The sequence below is a fragment of the Solanum tuberosum genome, unplaced genomic scaffold, assembly GCF_000226075.1.
Source record: "Solanum tuberosum cultivar DM 1-3 516 R44 unplaced genomic scaffold, SolTub_3.0 scf00260, whole genome shotgun sequence".
Lineage (NCBI taxonomy): Eukaryota > Viridiplantae > Streptophyta > Magnoliopsida > Solanales > Solanaceae > Solanum > Solanum tuberosum.
Window position 1 is genome coordinate 297,257 of NW_006239188.1, and position 20,669 is coordinate 317,925.

Below are 20,669 nucleotides of genomic sequence, written 5' to 3' on the forward strand. Positions count from 1 at the left end.
CCATTTCCTCAAAGGCTCACGAAGAAAGTTTAAAACGAAAAATTCTTGAAGTTCATATCCATGTTTTGACAACTATCAATGAATATTCCGTTTGTAGAAAGCTCTAGAGCAGATTCTAACCTATGCTAACTTTATGAAGGACTTAGTAACAAAGAAGAGAGTTGCGAGTTTTGAACCAAAAGATAATGTTCACCATTGTTGTGCTATTGCTACAAGTTCCTTGGTGCTGAAGAAAGACGTTCCAGGTGCATTCACTATACCATGCACCATTGGCACCTTCGAGTTCGCTAAGGGTCTATGTAATCTAGGAGAGAGTATTAATCTTATGCCATTGTCCATATACAAACAACTTGGGTTGAGGGCTCCAAAGCCCATCGCGATGAGGTTGATGATGGCAGATAAATCATTGAAGAGGCCTGTGGGTATTTTGTGTGATGTGCTGGTTAAGGGGGGAAATTTCATCCTTCCATCTAATTTTGTGATTCTGGATTGTGAAGTAGATTTCAAGGTTCCCATAATTTTTGGAAGGCCAGTTTTGGCCACCTGCAGAGTTCTAGTTGATGTAGAAAGTGGAGAGCTAAAAATTTTGTTGAATAACGAAGAGGTCAAATTCAAAGTGTGCAAGTTAACGAAACAACCACAAGATATGAGTGTGGTGTCTGCAATTGATATTGTTGAAGAGGGGGACACTAAAGCTTCCATAGAAAAAAGATTTGTTGTAGAGACATTGGCTGTGGTAATAATGATTTTTGATGAAGTCTTTCGGCTCAATTATGTTGAGACTCTAAATGCCCTGCAAGACATGGGTTCACATTAAAATTCTCCCAAGTAGTTAGACCCGAACTTGAAGAACATGCCAAATCCTCCAGAAAAACCGTTTATTGAGGAACCACTTGTTATTGAGTTGAAGCAGCTGCCTGGTCATTTGAGGTATGTATATCTAGGCAAAATAATACTTTGCTAGTTATTGTGGTTGCAGATCTTTATGTTGAAGAAGTGCAAGCACTGATGATGTTGTTGAAGAGATTCAATAAAGCGATTGGTTGGACCATTCCTTATATTATCGGGATACCTCCAGGATTTGCACTCATAAAATTCAGCTGGAAAAAGATTGCAGTCCGAGTAAAGAGCATCAGAAGAGGTTGAATCCACCAATACAAAGATGGTAAAGAAATATATTATCAAGTGGATGGATGCAGGGGTGGTGTACCCCATTTCTGATAGTTATTGGGTGAGCCCTGTGTAGTGTGTGCCCAAAAATTGGTGGAATGACAGTAGGGGCAAATGCGGAGAATGAGTTGATTCTGCAAAGGCCAGTTATAGGTTGGTCAGTGTGCATGGAGTTCAGGAAGTTAAACAAATGGACCTTGAAAGATCATTTCCTAATGACTTTCATGGACCAAATGTTAGATAGGCTGGCAGGTAAAGGGTGGTACTATTTGTTAGATGTATACTCTGGATATAATCAGATCTCAATTGCACTAGAGGACCAGGAGAAAACCACATTTACACGTCCTTATGACACTTTTACGCTCAAGGGCATGCCATTTGGATTGTGTAATGCACCAACGATTTTTCAAAGGTGTATGATGTCAATCTTTTCGGACATGGTTGAGGACACTTTGGAGGTAGTAATGGATGACTTCTTTGTAGTAGGTGACACTTTTGATGACTGTTTGTTAAATCTTAGCAGGGAATTGTAGTGGTGTGAAGAGGCAAACCTGGTGCTAAACTTGGAATAATGCCACTTCATGGTCAAATAAGGCATATTCCTAGGCCATATGGTGCCCGAGAAAGGCTTGGAGGTGGATAGAGAAGAAATTGAAATGATCGAAAAGCTTCTTCCACCTATCTCTGTAAAAAAGATTCAGAGTTTCTTGGGTCATGAAGGGTTCTATCGGCGTTTCATCAAAGACATTTGTAAAAGTGCATATCCTTTGTGTAAGTTGTTAGAAAACGAGATGAAATTCACTTTTGATGAAGCATTCACAAAAGCTTTTGAGTGTCTGAAGGCAAAATTGATCTCAGTCCTAGTAATCATTGGTACAGATTGGTCAAAACCATTTGAGGTGATGTGCAATACAAGTGGGGTATCTTAGGAGTTGTGCTAGGGCATGAGCAGAAAAAGACTTTTCACCCAATCTACTATGCAAGCAAGGCAGTGAATGGAGCTTAATAAAACTACACTGTCACTGAGCAAGAGTTGTTTCCAGTAGTGCATTCCTTTGAGAAATTCAGAGCATACATGTTGGGAACTAAAGTGATAGTTCACACAGACCATGCAGCACTGTAGTACTGGATGACGAAGAAAGATGTGAAACCGAGATTGATAAGATGGGTGTTGTTGTTACCAAAGTTTGACTTTGAAGTCAAAGACAAAAGGGGCTGTGCAAATCAAGTGGTAGATCACTTGTCCAGATTGGAGGCAGAGAATTAAGAGGAAGCTGAGTTAGACATTGATGAATCATTTCCAGAAGATCAAGTAGTAGCTGCTACTCTTGATCTAATTCCTTAGTTTGCTGACTTTGCCAATTACCTTGGTTGTGACTTGATGCCTGAAGGGTTGACTTTTCAACAAAGTAAGAAGTTCTTGCATGATTTGGGTAAGTATTTTTTGGATGCACCTTATTTGTAAATGGTTTGTGATGATAATATCATCAGGTGATGTGTGCTTGAATCTGAAATGTTGAAAATTCTAGAAGCCTGTCATTCCTTTCCAGTAGTGGACACCATGGGGGTGCTCGCACTGCCCACAAGGTGTTCCAAAAAGGATATTATTGGCCTAGAATTCATCATGATGCATTCAACCTGGTTAAAGGCTATGGCATGTGTCAAAGGCAAGGATCCATATCCCGTCGTCATGAGCTACCTATGACTCATATCTTGGAGGTTGAATTATTTGACGTCTAGGGAATTGACTTTATTGGACCATTTGTGAGGTCTTTCGGGAAAAAGTATATGTTGGTAGAAGTTGATTATGTCTCCAAGTAGGTTGAGGCTGTGGCCTTGGCAGAGAATGATGGCAAGAGTGTTGCAGGCTTTCTGAAGAAGAATATTTTCTCGACGTTTGGCACACATAGGGCAATTATCAGTGATGGAGGATCACACTTATGCAATAAAGTTTTTAGCACTATTTTGGACAAATATGGGGTGAAAGAGCACAAGGTGGCAATGCCTTATCATCTGCAAACAAGTGGCCAAGTGGAAGTTTCAAACAGGGAAATAAAATTGATATTGGAAAAGACAGAAAATATCAGTGGAACGGATTGGGCAATGAAGTTAGATGATGCTCTATAGGCATATCATACAACTTTCAAAACAACCATTAGTATGTCACCATATCAGTTAGTGTTTGGAAAGGCATGTCATTTGCCTCCAGAGTTGGAACATAAGGCACTATGGGAGCTAAAGAACCTAAACTTGAGTTGGAGTGAATGAGTCAATATGTGAATCGAGTGGGCCAATGAGATGGATGAGTTTCGACTAAGGGTTTATGAGAGATTTGCATTATACAGGGAAATAATGAATCTGTATCACCACAAGAATATCGAGAAGAGGACTTTCAGCCTCGGAGAATTAGTGCTATGGTTTAACTCAAAGATACGCCTATTTTCGGGAAAGCTGAGGTCCAAATGGTCTGAGCCATTCAAAGTGACCCAAGTATTTCAATTTGGAGCAATTGAACTTGAAAACTAAAAAGGTGAGATGTTCAAGGCAAATGGACAGCGAGTCAAGGCATACATGGGAGTTCCAGAATAAGTGAATATAGTTGAGAAATGCAAACTTGATGTATTCTAAGTAATCAAGTAACCCTGCATCACGCTGTGACATTAAATTGTGCGCTACTGGGGAGGCTACCCAAGATGTATTTGTAATAAGTAGTTTAATTTTTGTTATAGAGTCACAGTGTGTAAATGTATGTAGGAAAAAGTTGAGGCCTAAAGTGCTCTTCACGAGCCACCAAATGGGCCATTGAACACTTCACTACCCATGAAGATGCAAACCAACACAAACAGAGCTCATTGGACAAAAGGGAAATAAGGTTCACGGAAGGTTTTACGGCCCGTCTGACCATAGACAGACCGTTTAGCCCCTCATGAACTTGCAGGTAAGTTTTCTTGCCTAAGTCCTGATCACGAGCATTTGTACGAGCTGTGGTGCTCTTCATGAGCCACTTCATAGCCCATCAGGATTAAGTCGACACTGATACCCAACCCCACCCACGCGACAAATAAATGAAACTCAATGTATTTAAAAGCTTTCTAAATGCCAAAAGACAGTTTCTTTCCCCCTTTACTTCTATTCATAATGTTTTTTTGGCAAAAGAAGAGGTTTCTAACTTCTATACAAGAAATGAAAGAATAGTTCAAGACCTAATTAAATATTTCAAGAAATTTCCAAAAATCAAGTTTTCTTCTTCTCTTTGCACAAAAATTAGAGTTCAGTTTGAAGTAAATTCTCACTCTTTACTTGATATAAGTTTGATCATATTGAAATCAAGTATAGAACTACTAATTATTGATCCTCTTTTGGTATTATTGAATGAAGATTGATTATGTGTGTTTATATGTTGTTGGTATAGTATGAACTTAACATATTTCCATGTTAGATGTTGATTTGATATTTACTTTTTTATGGGTTTGAAAAAATAAGATGAAATCATGTGTGGGAAGGCTAAGAAGGTCGTTTTTGGGTTGTTGTTGAATGAACAAGTTGAAACCTAACCTGAGTGTAAGTACATGGCAGGTTTCACAGACTGTGTAAGGGTGCACGGGCCATGAAACCCTTTGTAAACCACACTTAGGCGGTTGATGTTCACTGGATGAAGCTCACAGGGCCTAGACAGGTCGTGGTATCTACCACAAACCATATGGAGCCGCATATAAAAAAATTATCAAAAAGATTTTCCTTTTCTTATTTCATTCTTTGTTTATTGCGTGGTCCTTCCCAGTGATAGATTGAGTGATGACATTCTTAAGGCAAAGAGTCACTTTGTATAACTACACAAGGGAAGTCTAAGTACCCGTTAGTGTGCCATTTGATATACGTTGATTCTAACTTGCTGTCTCTCAGGTTCAATATCAAAACCAAGGTGCCAAACAGCACAACCACACACCTCACCCCCTGTTTCTCTTGAACAAAGTTCAAGTGAGGAGACATCTAGAAGCTCTGCAGTCCGGGTCAATACAAAAATTGAGGATCACTCCCCCCCGAGCCACTAGATCTCGAATAGTTAGGGCTACTGTACAACACACTCCTTCCTTATCTGAAGAGGAAGATGATGGTTTTTGGAGCGAGTAATGACCCACAACCAATTGAGGGTCAAGAAAAAGAGAGGGATAATCAGGAGAATAGTGATTCTAGTGAACATGATGAGACATTGGTGCAGTTTATTCGCCAGATCGAGGCTGACCTAGTGATGCAACAACATCTCATTGATGTCTTTCGACGAATGTGGGCCATTCCTGGATCTAGGGAGATATATGATAATGGAATACTATCTAAGTCTGGAGGTATTGACGGGTAATCTATTATCTCTGAGTCCACAAAACATTATAAATAAGTTGAGTGCTGACTGGAAATCTTGTTGCAACTATCCATTTGGAAGGAATGGTTGAATTTGGTTACTGTGGAGGAATTCAGCCCAAATACAAGTGGAGAAGCTAACTGAGCAATTCATCCATTGTATTCTCAGTGATAGTGCTAGTTACTTTAAGAGTAAACTCACCGTTGTATATGTCAAGAATGACAGTCCTACCAGAGCTCAACTTTGGTTAGAACTGATTGGGATGGGAAGACTAACTCAAGAGTTCTCGATTATAACACGTGACTTCAATAATGTTCTATCATCAGGAGATAGGTTGGGTTCCCCTGTGTTACCAGGTGAAACTCAAGACTTCCAAAACTGCATAGACACTTCGGAAATTACAGCACTGAAAGCCACAGGGTGTCATTATGCATTTTTCAATAAACAATAGGGTAATAGCATAGTTTATTCAAAAATAAATTGGGCGTTTGGTAACTTCCCATGGATGAAAAATTATAGTCATGTGAAGGTTGATTACCTAGGCGCTGGTATTTCTATCCATTCCCCTATTCTGATACAAGTGTGCCCTCCTCCCTATTCAAATCCTAAGCCGTTTAAGTTGTTCAAAACTGTGCTCAATCATCCAGACTTTGGTAGGCTAGTTGACGAAAGTTGGCAGAAGCTAACTCGAGGGACAACAATAAAACGATTGTGGTAAAAACTGAAACATGTGAAGATAGGATTAAAGAATTTTAGTTCCTACATGGCATCTTATGGTCAGAAATTGGTAGAGGCAGTTAGAAATTACTCAGAGCAGCTTAGTTACAAATCCCCTGTGTCCAAGGCTAATTGAAATGGAGAAACAACTTCTAGAAGAAATTAGGAAATAGAATGATGCCGAAACTCTAGTCTTGCAACAAAAATCTAGAGCAAACTGGATAAAAAGTGCAGATGCTAGTACTAAGTTTTTTCATTCTCGGGTGAAGATGAGAGAGAGCAAAAACTCCATTACTTCAGTTTATGATAATGCAGGTACAAAGGTGCAAGACCCTCAACTGGTGGAAGCTCGATTTATTAGATTTTACTCAGAACTAATGGGGGCAAGAGCTGAAAATCTACGTGTCACGATCCAGGGGTATACCCTATATGTAACATGGAACAGAACCACGAAGGACTCAATGTAAGCAACTTAGGATATCATAACATAAAGCAATAGAAATGATGCAGGAATTTTAAAACTTTTTCCATACAATCAAAGTCTTTTATAAAAGCAAGCACAAGTCTATAACACTTTGTCTAAAACCATCTAAAAACGACTTGAATTAAATCTTTGGGACGCAGCCCATAAAAAAGTCTAAAACATAAAGGAAAGAAATAAAAGAAAGGTGATCACATCCTCGATGCTATGGCAACTTACCAAGTCTTCAACTCCTTGCTGTACTAGAAACCTAGTCACGAGAATAGAACTCAATAACGCCGGACCCTACATTTCATAAGAATGTAGGCAAGAGTCTACGTTAGTACAAAATGTACTAAATATGATAGTTAGCATAACATCATAAGAGCATAAAATAAAGGTTAGTCAATCATATGATATATGCCATAATCATAAGAGATAGTTTATAAAACATAAACTATAAGCATAAGAGAAAACAACATAGTCATAAGCATAATCTCCAACACCAACATAATATAAGTATTAGTCAACCCTTAGTCATTCATATCATAAGAGGAAAACTTCATAAGTAACTTCAAGTCATTCTTGTGCAATGTATGGATAAGACCCCATAATCTCATCCATACTAAGTACCACCTTAGGCGATCATACATACTAGGCGATCATACATACTTACTATCTTTGATCTCATCCTTAGCTTATGTATCATTGACAAGGAAACATTCACCTTTAGTCAAACATATCAAAGAAGGCAACTATAGCAACAATCCCATCTCAACATACATCATATAAGAGAAACACTTCCTAGATAACCTCAAGTCATACAAGTGCAATGCATGGATAAGACCCCATCATCCCACCCATGCTAAGTACCACTTTGGGTCATCATAATCATACTTCTTGGTTGGGGACTAGTCGCTCTTTCAAAACATTAGAACACTAGGAGATACCTATTTAAGCATATCTTAGTTCCTCTTATTTACTTTTGAACACTATGAGATACTTCTTCAAGCATGTCTTAGGTCATCGTTATCTTGAACACTATGAGATACTTCATTAAGCATGTCTAAGTTCATTAATGCTTTCAAACACTAGGAGATACTTCTTTAAGCATGTCTAAATTCATTAATGCTTTCGAACACTAGGAGATACTTCTTTAAGCATGTCTTAGTTCATTGGATACGAAGATTGCTACTAGAAACCCGGACTCCACTAGGTGAAGGCTTCCATCTCATAAGACCTACTTTTGGAAAACCCGCACTCTTCTATGTGAGAGTTTCCCCTTTACTTTGGAAGCCCGGATCCAACTAGGTGTAAGCCTCCTTTATTTTGGAAGCCCAGACCGAAATATTTGTAAGCCTCCATCTCATTGTCAATATCCATTTGGGGCCAAGCATACACCCCTTAGACTAGTTATTAAGCCTTACTTAACTCATGACTCATGGAAGGATGTCCTTGACAACCACCCCATGTTTCAAGTGATTCTAACACTTTATGCATTCAAACATTCATAAGGTAGATGAGGTGGGTAAAGTCTTCCCACAACAATGATATCTACTAATCTACCATTCTCATATAGGCTTCACTCTCAAAGTCATTACATACATAATTCAACATTTTATCTTTACTCTTAAAGCCCTAGAAATCAACATTCATGACTACAAGCCTTACTCTAAATGCTTTACTCCTTACAATCATCATTATCTATCAAATATACATTATTCTAATTGAATTCATGTCGACATGCTTTTATTCTTGAACAATTACTTTACATATCACCAATTCTAGAAGATCATCTATGAGTCATTTCCCTTCACAGGGCATGAACCCGCATTACTTCAATTTCATCAATTAGACTAGGGTTAGGCATATAAAACATGTAATTTCATCATAATAACATGATTCACTACTAATTTAATCATAAACAATAAATATCCACTCAATTGGATTCATACTCAACATAACCCACAATATTGGAAGGAACCCTAACTTGAATTGGAGATTTCATCTTCACAATTAGGGAAATTCTAGGGGACTCCATGGATGGAAGAATATATGGATGAATAATATATCATACCTTGGATAGAAAGCCCTAAAAAAGCTTGAAATATTGAAGGATTTTGACCTAGCTTGATTCTTCTTCTTCTTCTTCCTCTTCTTCTTGTTTTTCCTCCTTCTTCTTCTCCTCCTCCTCTATCTTCTTCTCCTCCTTATTCTTCTTCTTATTGTTGTTCTTCTTCTTCTCCTTCTCCTTCTCTTCCTCCTCCTCCTCCTTCTCCTTCTCCTTCTCCTTCTCCTCCTCCTCCTTCTCGTTCTTCTCCTTCTTCTTCTTCTTCTTCTTCTTCTTATTCTTCTTCTTCTTCTTCTTCTTCTTCTTCTTCTTCTTCTTCTTCTTCTTCTTCTTCTTCTAGAGAGACAATTTCTTGGAGAGAATTGGGTTCTTTTTGGTGAGTTGAAATAATGACTAGGATCAATGAATTTAGGGTCCTCCTCAAGGACCCTTGGTTGGTCCTTGTGGGGTCGTACCTTGATGTTCTAACCCGAAACCCTTCATTTTAAGTATGGGGAGTTATATCTACGACTCTAACCCTCACGTCAAGCTCTAGTTTAGCCTACTAGTTTCTAGGGTGCTACAATATCTCCCCCTTGGGAACATTCGTCATCGAATGACGATTCTAAACACCTGTTAAAGGAAACGACTCATGACTAGCAGCCCATCATGCATGCAACACATGTAAATGCACATAAACAAAGGAGGAAACTTCAACTCCAAGATAAACATACTCAATGCAATACAAGGAAGAAGGAACTACATCTAACAACCCAAGATGCATGAAATTAAACATCTACTCATGTTCAAGGAGGAACTACAATCTCCAAAATAAAACATGCTCAACACACTCTCATGGAGCTCATATGCAATTTACTATCAAACACATCTATTCTTAGAGGAATCTCTCAACTTCGAACTAAGGCATGCTCATCAACTCACCTCATGAAGTTTATAGGCAACTGATACTCAATGCCCTACAACATGAGAAAATAAATCATGTAAACTCATTTTCTTTCAAAACAGTAGTTTTTAAGAACATGCATCACATAAGAAGGTCATGGAAACACCTAAAACTCACATGACTTCACACATAGCCAAACCATGAACATTAAGAACATTCAACGACCTTGCTAACTATCTCCCCCTTGGGAGCGAGCCTAAACGGAATTTCTAAGCATCATTTTTTTCAATTCAACTAAGGTCGGATTAATTTATCACTAAGCTTTCACATTGATCACACAAGATGACTCTAACCCATGGTGAACTATACTACTACCCTCCATAGGAATCTACTCAATTATCAGATCTAGGCATTATCTAAATACCCTATCCTCAAGTCGTCACCAATATACCCAAAGCTCAAAATTGCCAAGTAGGGTTCTACTATCAACAACACATAATAATAATGTAGACCACTCATACTCAACACAATATCAAAGTCTAACATATAAAGTCACAAAAGACCAAACAATACCGAAATCTAGTAGAGCATAAGACACATACCGATATCAACATCCGGAGGACACACTTGTTCACCTCTAGCTTGGAGAGCATAAAACCTATTCTTCTTCGGGGAATTCCCATCCAAATCACTAGAAGTAATTTGCTTATCCTCTCTTCCCTTAGCCTTAAGCATCGGGTAATCTCTCATTTTTTGCTCACTTTTTCCACAACCATAACAACCATCCATGCCGGCTAGGCACCTACCATGGTGATTCCTTCAACACTTGGTGCAACTAGGCTTAGGTAATGGATACCCACCACCCTTCTCTTGGTTAAACCTAGGGGTATTGGGAGAATCCTAACCAGAATACATTTGTTTAAACTTAGGTCTACCTTGTCCATCAGACCTAGCATTGGAGAAGTTTCCATCTCCAGTTCTAGCCCTCTTTACTTCCCTATTCTTCTCCTTAAGCTTTAATTCCTCAATCTGTTGGGAGTACACCATAAGACGTGAGATATCCATATAATGATGGGGCATTGTAGTACGACATTCTTTTCCTACCATGTCGGACACGCCCGTCAAAATCCTACTCATCATATCCCTTGAATTCACCACCATAAATGGAGCATACTTGGATAGTTAGGTAAATTTTAAGGCATACTCCTTAATAGTCATGCTATCTTGCCTAAGGTTAATGAACTCGTCCACCTTAGCTTCCCTCAACTCTCGAGGAAAGAACCTATCAAGAAATACTAGTTTGAACACTTCCCACTCAATTGGATCCGCTCCTACCAGCCTCTCGTCTTTCCATTGTTCATGCCATACTTGAGCAACATCTTTCAATTGGTAAGCGGCTAGCTCCACTTTTTCTACCGAAGTCACGCCCATGATAGAAAGTACCTTATAAACCTCATCTATAAACCCCTTAGGATTCTCTTCCACTTTAGAGCCATAAAACTCCGGAGGATTCATCCTCATAAAATCCCTCACTCTTGAAGCATCAACGCCCACTATTGGGTTCAGTGGAGATACCACCTCACTATTCATTTGTGTCGTTATGGCTTGAGCCAATATTTGAAAGGCCGACCTAATCTCTGAATTCGACATAGCCGAAGGATAAATTGGAGCTTGAGGAGGAGCTTGGAGAGAAACTTCTTGCTCCACATTCTCTCCCTCATTCCTTCTAGCATTAGCCCTTGTAGTATTCATATCCTAAAAACCATAGGGCATGAAATAGGAGAAAGACCTAATAGAGTTAAACTCTATGGAACAACTTAGAGAATGAAGAAGTGAAGGTTCCTAAACATCTAATAGCCTCTCATTCATAAATGTGGCACGCTTCACACTTATAAACAAGACTCTAATAGACGTGGTTTGAGATATCCTAGTACCATTCTAAACCTTGTGCTCTGATACTAAGTTTGTCACAACCCAGGGGTATACCCTAGATGTAACATGGCACAAAGAATCCCGAAGGAATCAATGTAAGACACTTAGCATATAATAACATAAAGCAATAGAAATGATGCAAAAATTTTAAAACTTTTTCCATACAATCAAAGTTTTTTATAAATGCAAGCGGAAGTTTATAACACTTTGTCTCAAACCATCTAAAACAACTTGAATTAAATCTTTGGGACGAAGTCCATACAAAAATTTAAAACATAAAATAAAGACATAAAATAAAGGTGATCGCATCCTCGATGCTATGAGGACTCACCAAGTCTTCAACTCCTTGCTCTACTAGAAACCTAGCCACGAAAAATATAATGGAACTCAATATCGCTGGACCCTACATTTGATAAGAATGTAGGCAAGAGTCTGCGTTAGTACAAAATGTACTAAATATGATAGCTAGCATAACATCATAAGAGCATAAAATAAAGGTTAGTCAATCATATGATATATGCCATAATCATAAGAGATACTTTATAAAACATATACTATAAGCATAAGAGACACCAATATAGTCATAAGCATAATCTCCAACATAGGCATAATATAAGTAGTAGTCATCCCTTAGTCCTTCATATTATAAGAGGAAAACTTCATAAGTAGCTTCAACTCATTCTTGTGCAGTGCATGGATAAGACCCCATAATCTCACCCATACTAAGTACCACCTTAAGCCATTATACATACTTACCATATTTGATCTCATCCTTAGCTTATGTCTCATTGACAAGGAAACATTCACCTTTAGTCAAACATATCAAGGAAGCCAACTATAACAACGATCTCATCTCAACATACATCAAATACGAGAAAAACTTCCTAGATAACCTCAAGTCATACTAGTGCAATTCATGGATAAGACCCCGTACCACCCATGCTAAGTATCACTTTGGGTCATCATGATCATACTCTTTGGTTGGCGACTAGTCCATCTTTCAAAACATTGGAACACTAGGAGATACATCTTTAAGCACATCTTAGTTCCTTTTATTTACTTTTGGACACTATGACATACTTCTTCAACCATGTCTTAGTTCATCGTTATCTTGAACACTATGAGATACTTCTTTAAGAATGTCTAAGTTCATTAATGCTTTCGAATACTAGGAGATACTTCTTTAAGCATGTCTAAGTTCATTAATTCTTTCGAACACTAGGAGATACTTCTTTAAGCATGCCTTAGTTCATTGGATACATATATTGCTACTAGAAACCCAGACTCCACTAGGTGAAGGCTTCCATCTCATGAGACCTACTTTGGGAAAACCCGCACTCTACTATGTGAGTGTTCCCCCTTTACTTTGGAAGCCCAGACTCAACTAGGTGTGAGCCTCCTTTATTTTGGAAGCCCAGACCCAACTATTTGTAAGCCTCCATCTCATTGTCAAAATCCATTCGGGGACAAGCATACACCCCTTAGACTAGTTATTAAGCCTTACTTAACTCATGAATCATGGAGGGATGTCCTTAACAACCACCCCATGTTTCAAGTGATTCTATAACTTTATGTATTCAAACATTCATAAGGTGGATGAGGAGGGTAAATCCCCTCCCACAATAATGATATCTACTAATCTACCATTCTCATATAGGCTTCATTCTCAAAGCCATTACATACATAATTCAACATTTTAGCTTTACTCTCAAAGCCTTAGCAATCAAAATTCATGACTACAAGTCTTACTCCCAAAGCTTTACTTCTTACAATCATCATACATACCTAGATTTCAAGACATTTTAATCACATGCTTTATTCTTAAGTGATTCGAATCATATATCATCATAAAGGTTCAATCTCAAGCTTTACTAGTCATGATCCATCACATATAAATTATTCTAATTCAATTCATGTCTACATGATTTTATTGTTGAAAAATTACTATACATATCACCAATTATAAAAGACCATCTATGAATACTCAATTTCCCTTCAGAAGGCATAAACCCACATTACTTGAATTTCATCAATTAGACTAGGGTTAGGCATAGAAAACGTATAATTTCATGAAAATAACATGATTCAGTACTAATTCAATCATAAACAATAAATATACACTCAATTGGATTCATACTCAACATAACCCATAATATTGAAAGGAATCCTAACTTGAATTGGGGATTTCATCTTCACAATTGGGGATATTTTAGGGGACTCCATGGATGGAAGAATCCATGGATGAATAAGTTATCATACCTTGAATACAAATCCCTCATAAAGCTTGGAAGATTGAAGGATTTTGACGTAGCTTGATTCTCTTCTTCTTTTTCACTTTTTAGAGAGAGAATTTCTTGGAGTGAATTGGGTTCTTTTTGGTGAGTTCAAATAACGACTAGGAGTAATGAATTTAGGGGTCTATAGCCTTTATATAGGTGATCTAAATAAGGTTAAAACAACACCACTTAACCCCTAATTAATTCCGAAAAGTTCCACTAAGTCTTCACTCAACCGTCTAACACCAACACTACCTCACCCACGGGCCGTGGGTGGACCCACGGGGCATACTGGTCAAGAATGGGTGGTGGTCTGTGGCATGTTCTTGGACCCTGACCCACGACACCTCATCCACGGGGCGTGGACCCCTCTACGAGGTGTGGGTCCCTTTGTGGATCACTATTTTGGGGTAGAATTTAGAGTCCTCCTCAAGGACCCTTGGTTGGTCCTTGGGGGGGGGGGGGTCATACCTTGACGTTCTAACCCAAAACCCTTTATTTTAAGTACATGTATTTATATCTAGGACTCTAACCCTCACGTTAAGCTCTAGTTTAGCCTACTAATTTTTGGGGTGTTACACTACCATGTCCTAATGTTTCATTTATAATAGAGGGGCTTTCTCTAACATATGAATAGAAGTGTAGGCTAGTGGTTCCTATAACTGAGAAGAGATCATGCTTACCATCAAAATTATGCCGAGTGATAAGTCTCTAGGGATTGATGGATTTCCAATTGAGTTTTTTGTGAAGAACTGGACAGTAGTAAAATCAAATTTGGTTAAGGCTATCCAAGAATTCTTTCACATGGGTGAAATTCTTAACGCCTTTAGTTGTACTGCAGTTACTCTTATACCTAAAGTCCCTAATCCTTCCCAGGTAAAAGACTACAGACCTATAGCTTGTTGGACCACGTTCTATAAGATCACTACAAACATCTTAAAGAACAGAATGAAGCTAGTGATTGACCTTGTTGTTAGTCCTACACACTCTACCTTCATAGTGGGGAGGATTATTATTGATAATGTATTGATCAGTCATGAAATCCTAAAGTGGTACACAAGGAAATGATATCTCCTCGATGTGTTATGAAGGTAGACCGAAGGAAAGCTTATGATTCTGTTGAATAGTGCTTCTTAGAATCAATCATGGCAGAGTTGGGATTTCCTTACTTATTCATAAAGTGGGTGATGGCTTGCATTACCTCAGTATCATACTCATTACTGTTGTTTGGAGGACTCACAACACCTTTTGAGGGTAAGAAAGGCATCAGGCAAGGGGACCCTATGTCTCTTTACCTTTTTGTTCTTGCTATGGAATACCTCTAAATAGAACTCTCTCAATTGGATAAGAGCATTGGTTTCCAGTATCATCCGAGGTGTAAAAGGTTGGGGTCACTCATGTTTGTTTTGCAGATGACCTATGGCTATTTTGTATAGCTGAGGTGAAGTCTATTAAGATGCCTCTTGTGTGTAGTTTTTGTAACAATGTAATGGAGACTGTAGAACATTTGTTTTTGATTCCTATACCACAAAGGCTATTTGGGCACGTTTGTTGGATTGGTTAGGCTTTACCAGAAGTATTGATGGCTGGAAAAAAAACTACATTGGGTAAATACTCAGGCTAAAGGTACATCTGGCAAAGGTGTTTTGGTTAGTTATTGTTTCGTCACACTGGTTGCATTGATCTTGAGAGAGAGAAATAAAATCAGGTTTGAACAGGGCCAGGTTCAAGTGGACAAGTTGTTAAGGGAAATTGCCTATCATCTTCATGTGAGAGCTCAAACTCCTCCAAGAGGGATGGCTTCTCTTACTTTGATAGTCGGAATTCCATAGGGATGGGTAGACACTGGTTTATTAATTATTTCTCATTTAAATATCATAGTAGTCATTGAATAGTTTTGAGATAGATTGCTTCTTTACCTAAACATAATGTCTTTTTTATTTTATATATTTAGTAGGATATGTATTGATGGACATTACTAGAAGGATTGAGAAATAGGTGATCTGCACCTATTTAGTTTTGTAATTGTTCACTTTTTTTTGAAATGAAAAGTTTCGTTCACCAAAAAAAAGAGGTAAAAGTCACTAAGCCATAACGATCATACCTTTACACTCAACCCTGTTACAAGCCTTGAAAGAGTTTGGTGATCTTCATTGAGACGAATGATAGGTTGATCGGAAAATATGGGCAAGAATATAGGTAGAATCATGCATGTGTTTATCATTGAGAGTGTGAGAGTTGATTTTGATTCCGTAAGTCATAAGCTTTGATGAATTTTGTGTGGGCATGGAATCATTCTTAGTGGAGGGAATTCGAATACTTGTGTTGAGTTTTAATTTGCATTTGAACCAAGCATTGTGAGCTTGACTTCTATTTAATGATGGCTAGTCACAATTTCAAACTTGTAGTGCACAATTGAACATTGCATTGGTAGATTGAACCTCGTGCGCATTCATGTTGAGTCTCAAGTAGCACTATTGTAGACATCCTTGTTGATCTGATTGATCTTGTGTTTTACTTGAGGACAATCAAAAGTTTAAGTTAGGGGTGTTGATTAGTCGGGGAATTCGACTCATTTAGGGCTTAATTTACAAAGATTTAGTGTCCTCAATGCCCATTCGATGCCCATAACTGATGTTGAAATGTTAATTTGCAGCATTGAAGGCAAAAGAGCAAGGCAAGGACATTACATGGAAAATATGAGTGAAAAAGCGGAAAAAGTTGAAGAACAGCAAGGCTGGAACTCCTCAAAGCCATTCGGCGAGTCGCCGAGTGGACCTTCAGCTCGCCCAAAGTTCCAGCATGCCAGCCCATGGACAAGACTAACTTGGCGACCAGATGAATGGTTCGGCGACGCGCCGAATGGATTGGCAATGTCAATCTCGATCGCCTAAAGTTACTAAAAAGAGATGGTGAAAGCCCAAGCCAAGAAGGCGATAAAAGGGAGCACTTGGCGTGTCGCCGACTAGGTCGGTGAAACCCAACTTACTTCACCAAGTGACTCCGATGCTGAAATTTCTAGGAACGTACAAATGCAATTTTTGAAAAAGAAGAAAAGAAGTTCCCACATTGTCCAGTTCTGGTTTTTTTTATCTTAAACATTCAAAACATTGTTGTTAAACTTTTTGAGTAGATATTTAAGATTTGTGAGACTTTCAGCTTAAATATGAGCATTTGGAGACTTGTGGATTGTTGCTTAGTCTCATGGAAAACTTTGTTGGTAACGATTTCTTGTTCTTTATTATGTTTGGCTAAAACCCCGTTCTTGGCGGTATGATTATGTAGTTGAATGCATTAATTAGCTAATGAGTGTTGTTAATTACTGATTTTATGTGGTTTAATTTAAGAATTGTAGTTGCAAATGATGTTCTAGCCTAGTACTTTATACTTGCTTGAGAAAGAAGTGTTACAGTTAAATTATTAATTGATAACTGTAGTGATTGTGTTGTTACGAATCTAGCTTGATAAAGTGGGTTTCAATGCAATCTTACAAATATAGCTTGAAAAAGTAGATTGATCAAGGTTATGGGTTATTAATCTGTGTTGTGCTTGTTTAGGTTCAAAAGAACTCACTTGATTTGTGATAACTGGTTGAGAAATGAGTATTGCACCTAAGACCTAGCCTACCCACCGCTATTCAATGACTTTGAGTAATTAGTAATCACCCATTACGCGAAATTATCATTCAATTTATCATACTCCCAAAAAACCACTCTACTTGTTTACTCACGATTTTTTGTAGTTGTTAATTGGTTTCCCGAATCCCCCCCCTCCCATTTGACATTTACTTTATTGTTGTGAAAATGTCTACATCTACAAACGATTAGAACACCATTTTACTTCTTAATCGAATTTTTTACCATATCACCCTCTGTGAGATTGACCCCAACTCTTAGTTGGGTTTATACTTGTTAGCGACCGCCTACACTTAGAATTTGAAGTGAAGTTAAGTGTTATCAGACAACCAAAAATGGATGTAATGGCACTCGTCTTATCCCACCAAGACAAGTCAGCATGAAACCCAACCATTATGATAAAGAGCGGAAATAAACTCCAAGTAAAAATTGAATAACAATTTATAATGCGGATAATAGGTGAACTAAACTAAATCCATGAAACCTAGTTGTCATGTGCACAAGCCTCTAATTTAATACAATATAATTGAAAGAAAATAGATAAGTCTCGAATGAAGTTGTCTCTCAATTAGAACATCATAAATAGGAGTAAGAAAAACCGCTGAGATGACAAACATCTACCTCACAAATCTCCATAGGAATCCTCAGACAAGAAGAGAAATAAGAGTATCACGAAGATCCAGGCTCGTAACCTACACAAATGTAGAAGCAATGGGTGAGTATCAAACCACACGGACCCAACAAGCAAATTTCTAAACACAAGCTAAGGGTATAGAATATGGGTACTCCTTACGGCCCAATCGAACATCCACAACTACAACCTACATAAAACCAGTCCAACCTTATAGTTCACAATTTACATAACACATAATTCAACCACAACACTTCAACAATACAAATCAGCAATACATAAGATCAGGCTCACCAATCACAAGTTCCACTGAAAGGCACTCACAAGTTAACAAATGATAAATTTATGCAATGTAGTGTTAAGTATAGTGATGCATGTCTGACCTAATGATGCCTATCCGCTGTCTCTCTATCTGGGACCCATGGGGGACATATCTGTCCATGCATCCATCATGGCGTCTGACACGACCCTCGATAATAAAATCCATCGCAACATGCGACACGTCCCTCAAATCAGAATATATGTAGTGGCATGCGACATGTCCCTCGAAATAGTACATCCTCTTTAATTTCTTATTCTTCCTCAATTCACATAACACTTGTCACAACCATGCCTCAGAACCAATGCAACTGACATGTTCACGCAAATAATCTATTGATGACCATTTTTGTATCAATGCACATTTCACAACAAGACAATTGTGATAAAACATCAACAATAAATTAATAAGCCTTTCAAACCATTCTCAACACATCACACACCAATAATTAATCACGTTGCCTTTTATTACCCCTTTTTCATCATTATAATTATTTAATATGTACAAGTCAATGCATAACAAATTCTCATTACTCCCCAACACACACCACAAGGAAATACACGATTCTCTACACTTAACAAGGGTTGAGAAATCTACTTGCCTCAAAAAATCGAATAATTAGTGTGGAATTTGAGCCTTCCCTTTTTGTTGGCCTTCAAGATCAATGCAATATATTCACATAAATAATCACAATAAGATTTCAAAACTAACAATACCTATATTACTACATGTCTAGTTTAGACCTAAAAACTCACTTAAATCTATTATCAAGCTCCTAATCTTGATACCAATTAACATGTCGGATCTTATATTCTCAAATATTCAAGCCTAAAGGTTATTGTAGCAGGTGTAGCACACCGCTTTTGTAAACAGTGTAACATGTAAAATATTTGATGAATCTAACGTATCTTTGTATTAGATTTTTAATGTCCTTAGAATGCACTATTTGTGCCTTTTAGCAATGAAATTTTCCTTCTTGATGTAGTAATAGTTCATCACTCATTCTTTCTGTTCAAATCTTTGAATTACATGTATATTGATATTAATAGTTTTTGAATAATAAGCTAATAATTAGTAATCATTGAAAAAATAAAAAGGGCAGAACTAACAAAAGAAACTACAAATTGACATTCTATTATTTACCAAGGATAACTTTTATAATTAATGTTTTTCCATGAATATTGTTTGACAACTTGTCATGTCCCAAAAGTCACATACATTAAGTACATAATAAACCTTGTTCAATCATTTGGCCAACATCACACTAAGAATGCTCACAAAAATTCCTATTTTTCCAAGTTCAAATGTTACAGGTCAGCCTTGCACTTTATTTTCTTTATCCAACCTCATTTAATAAGAAATTGATGTAAGTACCATAAAAAATAAATGTATACAAGATAAAGTTGGAGCTAAATTGAGATTTTCTTACCAGGAGGCCGTATGTTCGTTGCTGATGTTGCACGAAGTCACGTTTTGGGGTAGTTTTTTTTTCTTTGAATAATAATTATAATTTAAAACTACTAAATTTCACCAACTTATTTTTAATATATATATACATACATATGGGCCAAATGGTATAAGGTCTAAAATAATTTATCACTTTATCCCAGTTACTATCAATTAAGTTAATTATCTATAATTACCTATTAATTAATTACCTAAAGTTAAACGAATAGTTCAAAATTCTCAAAAATGATCTTCCGGGTCATTACATTATCCACCACTAAAAACCATGTTTGTCCTCAAATCTAAAGTAAAAGAAAGTACCTGAAGCTTCGAAAAGCTGAGGATATCTGGCACGCATGTCGGACTCCTCCCCCAAGTCGCCTCTCCAACTGAATGGTGCTTCCACTGCACCTTCACTAAAGCAATCTCCTTTGAATGTCAAGTCTGGACCCAACTCCACTGAATCAAGTAAAAGCACATGAGACTCATCCGAAATATACTTCTAAGGCATAGAGAGATGGAAAACATGATGAACTGCCGACAAACTAGGTGGCAAGGCCAATTTATAGGCACCCTCTCCCACTCGGATCAAAATCTCAAAAGGTACAATGAATCTAGGGATATGTTTGCCCTTCTTTCCGAACCTCATCACACCCTTCATGGGTGATACTTGGATACAAACATGATCACCCTCCATAAACACTAAGGCTCTAACTCTCCGGTCTGCATAACTCTTTTGTCGACTTTGGGTTGTCAACAGTCTATACTAAAT